Source organism: Echinops telfairi, unplaced genomic scaffold (genome assembly GCF_000313985.2).
Source record: "Echinops telfairi isolate 266 unplaced genomic scaffold, ASM31398v2 ScPeMD7_5868;HRSCAF=6743_1, whole genome shotgun sequence".
NCBI lineage: Eukaryota > Metazoa > Chordata > Mammalia > Afrosoricida > Tenrecidae > Echinops > Echinops telfairi.
This window is the reverse complement of record NW_022109768.1, coordinates 8,776,976-8,786,860: the sequence shown is the minus strand read 5'-3', so window position 1 is coordinate 8,786,860 and position 9,885 is coordinate 8,776,976.

The following is a 9,885-nucleotide window of genomic DNA, read 5'->3' as shown; positions in this document are numbered from 1 at the left end:
TTAATGTTGGACTTGTGGGCTTGGGCAGCACTGAGTTGGGATGTTTTCTTGATGCGCACTTAAACTTTATATAAAACTCTCTCTTATACATGAGTTTTGGTGGATTTGTTTCTCCAAAGTACCCAGACTAACATAGTGACCTTGTTTGGGGAAATTGCTTTTCTTTGAAGATTTTATCAGTGAAGTTAATGAGGACATGCTGGAGTAGAATGGGTTCTAATCTTACACGCCCTTTTCTTATAAAATAGAAATACAGATGTAAAGATAAGAGTCACTCTCAGGGGAAGACACTGAAGCAGCAAAGTAATGCCAAAGACTGACAGAAAGTACTAAACGTTAGGACCCCAGAGAAGGAATCAACATGACTGACCTTAATAGGCACACTTGACTTTGAAACTGAAGACACTAACTTTATGTTCTTTAAAGAAACCCATTTCTCTCTAAATTGTGTTGTGAGGTGGTTGTGACAATTGGGTGGGCCAGGATTCTCCCATGGTATTATCTTACATTAGTGTGGGCAATTCCATGATGGGATCTTTGCAAAGCAGCCAGTGTTGTGGGGAGAATATTGAGTTAAAGCTGTGATAGAGTTGCAGAGGTTTTATGCATCATGTGGCCTACTCCTAGTATAAGCTGACAGCGTGTGGAAGCTCGCTTACGCTGGTTGCCAGATTTGGATCTCATATCTGGTTCATAGATCTCCACAGAGCAACACTCGTTTTTAGATTTAAAAAAAATGGGTATGGATTCTTTAATATTTCATGTGATGCTACTTTGATGAACTTCTTAGGTTTGGATTCGTTTATAGTTTTCATCAAATTTGGAAAGTTATTTAAAATTTTATTTTATGTCTCATCACTTTAGAGACCTCAATTACATGTTAGACCACTTAAAATTCGTTGAACTCTAATTCTTTTTCATTTTTTTTCTTCTTTCTAAATTGTGTTGTGAGGTGGTTGTGACAATTGGGTGGGCCAGGATTCTCCCATGGTATTATCTTACATTAGTGTGGGCAATTCCATGATGGGATCTTTGCAAAGCAGCCAGTGTTGTGGGGAGAATATTGAGTTAAAGCTGTGATAGAGTTGCAGAGGTTTTATGCATCATGTGGCCTACTCCTAGTATAAGCTGACAGCGTGTGGAAGCTCGCTTACGCTGGTTGCCAGATTTGGATCTCATATCTGGTTCATAGATCTCCACAGAGCAACACTCGTTTTTAGATTTAAAAAAAATGGGTATGGATTCTTTAATATTTCATGTGATGCTACTTTGATGAACTTCTTAGGTTTGGATTCGTTTATAGTTTTCATCAAATTTGGAAAGTTATTTAAAATTTTATTTTATGTCTCATCACTTTAGAGACCTCAATTACATGTTAGACCACTTAAAATTCGTTGAACTCTAATTATTTTTCATTTTTTTTCTTCTTTCACTTTTCAACATTTCTGTTACTATAGCTTTGAATTCACCAACTTTTAAATAACATTTTTTTTGACATTGTGTTTTCATCTACAGGAATTTTATGTACGTCCTTTTAAATCAACCATATATCTAACTTTTGAAACATGAGATACACTGAAAACATTTACTATAATATTATTGTCTGTTAATTCTAGCATTTATGTCAATCTTGATTTAGATTTATTGCTTTTACTCCTCACTATGGCTATATTTTCATTTTTATAATTTGTAGAGTTTTTAAAATAGGATATAACTGTATTAAACTGGGTTGACTAGAGAAACAAATTCAGTGACACTCAGAGCTTTATATCAAGAAGTAATTATATATGTAGAAGGCATCTCTGTTAGTCCAGGATGACTAAAGGAACAAATACAGAGACACTCATATGTGTGTAAGAGAGAATTTTATATCGAGAAGAAATTATGCATCAATAAAACAACACAGCTCAGTCCAGATCAAGCCCGTAAGATTGATATTAGCCCATATGCCTGATACTAGTATGTAAATTCCTCTTCAGACTCATGCAACACATGCAATGATGCTGAATGCAGGAAGATCATAGACTGGTGGGTGGAAAGTCTTGTGGATCAAATGGCAGTGGGTGCATCTCCAGGGATTTGACTGCCATCGGTGTGGCTCCATGTGGCTTGTCAACAGGAAGGTGAAGCAGAGAGAGAGAGTGGCCTGCCTCTTCTAATGGCAGAATCAAGACAGAGGAAGTTCCAAAAATCCTCATGAGAAGGCCACATCTACAAAGAGTGATCATCAGGCTGTGACCTGATTGACAGGCTAGACTTCACCACTTCATTCTTTTATCAAGTTGATATGAAATTGTGAAACTACCACAGCATCCCAGCCCAGTCCAACTCAAGTTGATAAATCCAAAACTGGTTCATAGATCTCAAGACTCATGTTGCCACATGCAGTGATGCAGAATTCAGGAAGATCCCAGGCTGGTGGGTGTAGAGTCATTTGGATCCACGGTCTGTGGAAAAATGGCAGGGCCCAGACAGCTCTCAGTTTCAGTGACAGAGTCCCAGCAAACAGGAAGGTGAAGGGGTAGTGAGAAAGGAAGGTTCCCAATACAACCCCCCCTCCACACACACAGTTATAAGAAGGCCACACCCCAAAGTGGTTTCATCAGGCTGTCACCTGATTGACATGTTGGATTCCACCTCTACATTCTCACACATGTTCAAGTACACATAAAATCATCTAACTACCACACGAATGCACATTTTAGTTTGTTACATGCTGGATATTTTTGTATTCTATACTATCAAGCTATGTTCTTGAACACAGATTTGTTACTAGAGACCAAAGCAATGCACAACCTCTATCTAATTAAATTCCACTGCTGAGAAAAGATCTTTCTTTTTATATGAACTTTTCTTCTCTCTGTTAATTTGTTCTGTAAACCAGAGTATCCTTGTGCTTCCAGACTCTCGGCTCTACTCACATCAGAGAGTCTGTCAAACTTTATAGGAATATCTTGTTTCTGAATGAAAAATTGTAAATTATCCTAAGAAAATAAGCTCAGGAAATCATACCCCTCATCTTTTGTGTTTCTTGTCTCTCTACTATCAATGTCCTTCATTGCCTGATGTCAAATGTTTTGAGAACGTAAAAGTCTCTTACCTTAAGTCAACTATTTCACACATTTTTGTTAAGGTTTCAGGTGAGGATAAATCCAATCCTTGTTATTCTACCTTTAAAACTTTTTCTGTACATCTAAACTTGACCTTTTTTTGAACTCTAACTCTTCCCTCAATATTAAAATTTGGCAAAACCTAATTCTATTCTGTACTTTAGTCACTCAATACAAACCACAGAATTGTTCTTTTGCTTCTACCTCTCGGACTCTACATCCTATTCATCATCAGACATACCTTCCATTTTTATTCAAATATATCCCTATAACAACATCTTTCTACCTAAGCTGATACCACTTTATGCCAAGACAGCAACAGAATACTGATATAATATATTGTCATTCCAGAATCTGACAGAGATAAAAGATGGCACTCTCTGATGAATTAGAAGCACATTTTTAAATGGGATTATTTGAAACAGTGAAGGCAAAGTGAACAAAACCAACCATTTAAGTATCAGTCTCCTGAAATAATAATGGGCTCCTCCCAAAGACTTAAAGGAACAAAGGAAGTAGACAGGGATCAATATTAAGGGAAATTAGGGAATAGAAATCAGAAATTGTTGCCAATATCTGTGACCGTTGGTGGACTTGTGCCACTAGCTTTTAGCAATCTGGCAGGAAGTGATCTAAGAAATAACATGTACCACCTGCAGTCTTCTCTTTGTCGCCCGGCTGTGACTGTCATAGCCCGAGTACCCCTGGAAGCTACAGGTCAAAGGAGCACTCAGTATTGTACCGTACTATCAAGCTCTAGGGAGTGTGTATGGAGAAAGAAACAGAGTCGGTCTGGAGGGACAAACAGAGGTTACCTAGAACCACCTGTTTCCTGTGCCTTCCCTCTCCTCGTCAATGTACCACACAGTAGTCAGAGGAGCCAGTGAACGTATAAATCTGTTTATGTCATCTTTGGGCTTAAAAAGCTGAAATTGCTTTCCCCGACACTTAGAATAACATTTGAAATCTCCACCTATGATAAAATATTTCTATATGATCTCATCATCCTTGGCTACCTTTCCAATACAATCCCTAATTACTTTTCCAATTGCTTATTCTACTTCAGTCTGAATTTCCTTCCGGCTTTCTCTCAGTCATCCAAATTCACTCCTGATTTGCACCTGCTCTTCTCTCCTTTTTATTCAGGGCTTTAAAAGATCCTGTCAGATGACTCGCCTAAAATCATTTATCTCTCCTTATCCTCTTAAATTAAACTTTTTTTCTCATAGCAGCTTTTGCACATGTTTATACTGTTTTTCTTCCTATTAGGATATAAACAACATGAAGGCACCAGCTTTCACCGCCCAGTTGGCTACTGTGTCCTTGTGGAAAGAACAGGAACTGTTACATTAAAATACTCAATAAATAAATATTGAATAAGAAACTCCAGATCATTCTATGCCCCCTTCTAATCCAGAGAAAATTTCTAAATATCCCAATTAATTATGGAATCTGCTACATGATACTCATTTCAACATTTTAGTTCCATGATAGAGTTCTGGTGGTGTAGTGGTCATGTGTTGGGCTGCAGTCTCTTCCCTATAAGGCTGGGCTTTCTACTCTTATAAACAGTTACAGTCTCAGAAACCCACAGAGGGTCAGAATGAGTCAGCACAGACTCAATGACAGCAAGAATTTTTTTTAAATCATTAAGCTATTCATATGAATCCTATGAATCATACAGGTGGCAATCCATAAGAACAATTCATTTAAAATAGTATTTTAAATGTTTTCATAATTTATTTAAGTTCCTGAAAAGTAACATGAATAGTTCAAAGAACGTTTCTCTCTACTTCAGTAAGACTCCATAGTTGTTAATATTTTGTCATATTTTATTCCTTTTTCTATAGATGTTGGTACACAGACAATATTTATTATCAATCCATTACCATTACTCTTTCACTGAGCCATTTGAGAGCAAGTTGTCGTCATTATACGCACGGTAGTCTTTCTGCCCCTAAATACATAAATTCCTACATAAATTCTCCAAAGACCTGTCTGTGCTTCTATAATGCTGCAATATTCACTTTCAGCCAACAAAACACATTAAAATGTTTCCAAAGAACTGAAAAATAGCTCTTTGACATTTTTGTTCCAGGATTTAATCTAGAATCACATACTGCCTTTAGTACACTTGTCATGTACCCTTCAGCCCAAACCAAACGGATCTGTCCAATGGATTCTGACTCACGGTCACTCTTTAGTAGCCCTGCATATGTCTCCAGTCTTTAAAATCTGAAACCGTTTCCTCATCATTTCCCATATTTCAGGATCTTGACAGTTTTGTGTGGTGCACTCTGCTGCAGTCCTGATACACCCTCATGGCCAGTTACCAGCTGTGTGTTTCTGGTAAAAATGATGTTTTGCTTTATTTAGTGAAGCCCTATCTGGAGACATATGAAGTTAATTGGGCCCACTGTCAATTATGATAACCTTGATCACCTACATTGGGGTGGCGTTTGTCAGATATCTCTACTTACAAGTCCCAATTTTCTCCTTTGAATAGTATTCTGAGGAGACTAATTTGAGACAACAGAAAATCCTGTTCCTTAACAAGTCTCAACCCACCAACTTAAGCATTTTTTAAGGACTACCACCTGAATCATTGTTACTGTTCTGTTAGTTGGATTATTTCCCTGCCATTTCTTCTACACTTATTGAATGTAATAAACTGGCATGCAAATATGGGAAAAATTTCCCTTATAAGCACTTTATTTTTTTTTTAATATCAGAATTGACATACGGATTGCTATATCACTCGAAGTGTTTCTATTCTTTCGTTTTTTTAGTTTGTGTGTGTGTTTGTGTTTCTATTCTATCATTGTTTATTTTAATGCTCACATTATTGAAACAATTGCTGAGTTTTACCTGACTCCTGTGTTCTTCTGGCATACCCCCATCATTCCTTAAAATGCACTTACTTGTATTTGAGCACATAAAAAAGTTCCAAGCATATCTTATATCCGCCTTGCCTTATCCCTGAAATCAGTCATTTCCCAAGGAATCCTGCCTTATTTTAGCGAATTTTTAGAAACCAAGACGTAGGCATTCACTGTGGAAATTGCTTTGGAATTCAGAATAGGTAATTAGGACATCACCGATAGTAAGGAATTTTGTGATAGTTGGAAGAAGAGCTAAATTAAAAAGTAAGGAAACAACGTACAGGAAGAACATGTCCTGTCTTCCCTAAAAGAAGATGGCAAATGCCTCAAGTAGCCTCTCTTGAAGGACAAAGGTAGAAAATACATCTTTATGTATATACATAAATATGTATATGTCATATAAATGTATTTCTATATTTTCAGTAGTTACACATCCCTTCTCCAAAAGCAAGAAACTGCTTTGATTATGTTCAGCATATTTAATCATTTGCTCAGTCACCATGTATACAAGGATTCTGGTGAGCACCTTGGAAACTTCCTTTGTTCCTCGCCTTTCTTCTGCTACCTTTGTGTGAAGCTGCCATGTCTTCCGCTTGAAAATAGGAGGAGAGAAAAGAAAACATAACAAGTAAAAATAAATATAAGTAATAACAAAATTGAATATTAAATATATCCTTCATTGAATTTTTCAGAAATCTTACTGACTGAATTTCTTTGTTGTATCCTTATATTAATTGAACCATACCAAAGCACGGTGAGATCTAAATTCAATCAATTCTATATTATAAAACAGCGGCACCAACAAACTCTGGGAGACAGATATCATTTGAGGATATCCAAGGAAGCTAGAAAGACTACTGGTAATGAAGGAATCAACATGGCAGAGAAACTGATTTGGCCTTCAGAACTGGGAGGAAATAAATGTCCATTCTTTAAAGTCATCCACTGCTGGTTTTCCTGTTATACCAGCACTAGGAAGCTAAGGCATTGATCAAGGTTTTTCTCTAGTGAGGACAAAGTACAATTCCTTTCATGATGGACATTGTTCAATGCAATCAACCTGTCAATATTAGAGGGTACCCGTTCCCCACATAGGCAAAGCAGAGCTTTCATAGTATGTATTTTTCCCTCTATGTGAGCATCGAGCAACTCATTCTGAGTTAGTGCACCCAGTGGCGTCGCTTTGGAAGTTTCTCTCTTATCACAGAGAATTCTTTTGTAAAAGCAGTTTCACTTGAACCTCGTTTTTTGTGATGGCCATTCTAAGAGAACAGTGTGCGGCTGTGAAATCTTATTTCTTGCTCAGGAAAAATGACACAGAAACTGTTGTGATATTGAATACAGCTTACAAGGACAGTTCTATGGGAAAAACTCAAGTGTACGAATGGTTTACTTATTCCAAAACAGGTGAAATGTCGATTGATAACAAACCTTGTTCTGGACATCTGCCAACTTCCCAAAAAGACAAAAATGTCAGCTCGTAGTGCATTTGGAGTTCGTTCCACCAAGTCAGACTGTTAATCAAGCTTTCCATTTAGAGGTTCTGAAAAGATAGTATAACAGTGTGCAACAAAAAAAGGCCTGATTTGTGGCAGACAGGGAACTGGTTTTGCCACCGTGACAATGCACTTGTTCACGCAACCATCTCAGTGCACCAGTTTTTGGCTAAAAACAGCATGTCTGTCTTGTTCCATGCACCTTACTCACCTGACCTCACTCTGCGTGACTTCTTTTTCTGCCAATGCAGAGGGACATGAAAAGACCAGAATTTGGCGACATAGAAGAGGTGAAGAAAAAAAACAAGGGAGGTGCTGTCAGTCATTCAAACAGATGGGTTTGAAAAATGTTTCCAAGAATGGAATCGCAGTCTTGACAAATGTATTCAGTGTAATGGAGAATTCTTTGAAAGTGATATGGTTGTTTATAAAAAAATTAAAATTAAATACATAGCTATTAAAAAATATTCTGATTTTGGGGGGGTACCTCTTTATATGTATCTGATTGTGATGCCATCCTATCATGTAGACGTTTTGGTAAGTTAGCTTGAATTTTTTCCCAATAAATTAATATAAGTGGTTTGTAAGGTTGTTATATTAGAAAGAAAAATATATTAGGTGAAATTTGTTTATTTGAGTGCTCTTAAAAGAGTGTGTGGACCATATATATATATGGACAACTCACTCAGAAAATTTACCTTTGTCTTCATTACCTGCTCATTAGGTCTTCCATATATCACACTCGTTGAAAACATGTGGCTTGGTTGTCAGACAACACATAAACCATGCTGTGTATCTCTGGAGGCAGAGTAAATTGATGGCCAGTGGTCTGTTGTTCTTTTTGTTGCTAAGTGCCATTGGTCCAATCCAAGCCACCCTGTACACAACACTGAACAAAGCACTGGGTGGTTCTGAACCATTCTGACAATTGTTCCTATGCCTCAGCCCATTGGTACAGCCACTGTGTCAATCCATCTTCTTGAAGCCTTGTCATCCTTGCCTCAAAGGAACCCTCAAGCTGTATTTCCTCCAAGGCAGATTTGCTTGTCCTTTTGACTGTCCATGATACTGTCAATATTCTTCTTCAGCACCACAATTCAAATGCATTGATTATTCTTAGGCCTTCAGTATTTACTTCCCAACGTTCCATAGCTTGGGTCAGGCTCATTTTAATCCTCAAGGTAACATTCTTGTTTTTCAATACTCTAATGGGATTTGATCAGCATAGGAATTGAGTAAGTATAGTCAGAGGATACAATCCTGACACACCTTTCCTGATTTTAAACAATGCAGTCTTCCCTTGTTCTGTTCTTAGTACTGCCTCTTGATCCATGTACAGGTTCCTCATGAGCACAATGTAGTGTTCTGGAATTCCCATTCTTCTCAGAGTTGTCCATCATTTATTTTCTACACAATTGAATGCTTTGGCACAGTCAATAACACAAATAAGCATCTCTTTAGTATTCTCGGCTTTGAGCCATGATTCATCTGACATCAGCAATGACATTCCTTGTTCCATGTCCACTTCTGAATCAGATCTGAACTTTGGCAGTTCCCTCTCAATGTACTGCTGTGATCCTTGTTGGATGATCCTAGGCAAAATTTTACTTCCATGTGATATCAATGATACTGTTGTATAGTTAGAGCACTCTGTTGTGTCACCTTTCTTTGGAATGAGTACAAATCTCTTCCAGTTAGTTGGCCAAACAGCTGTCTTCCAAATCCCCTGTAATAGACAAGTAAGGTCTTCCAATGAAATGCTCCAGGGAAGCATTTGAATCAGTATTCCATCAATTCCTGGAGCCTTGTTTCCTTGACCCCATTGTTTCTTGCTCATATGCTATATTCTGAAATGGTGGCATGTCTACTAGTGCTTTTTGGTACTTTGATTCTCTGTATTCTTTCATCTTCTCTTGATGCTTCTTGCATCACTCAATATTTTCCCATAGACCCTTCAATCTTACAATTCAAGGGGTGAATTTTTTTCTTGAGATCTTTCAGTTTCAGATAGGATGAGAATGTTGTTCACATTTGGATTTCTAATTCTAAGACTTTGTACATTGTACAAATATCATAATAATATTTGTCTTTGTCTTATCTAAATTTTCTATTCACCTCTTTTATTTCCACATTTTCTATTTAGCTCTTAGACTTCATCATTTATTCCATTTTCTTTAACTATTCTATGATTAAGAGAAAGTTTCAGATTACGCTCTGCCATCCAATTTGATCTTTTCTTTCTTTCCTCTTTTTAATGACGTTTTTCTTTCTTCATGGATGTTATTCCTGATGTCTTCCCACAGCTCATTAGGTCTTCTGTCATTAGTGTTCAATACAGCAAATATTTATTTTTGAGATGTGGGATAGACTCAAGAGAGTGTTTTGGCTTTCATTGAC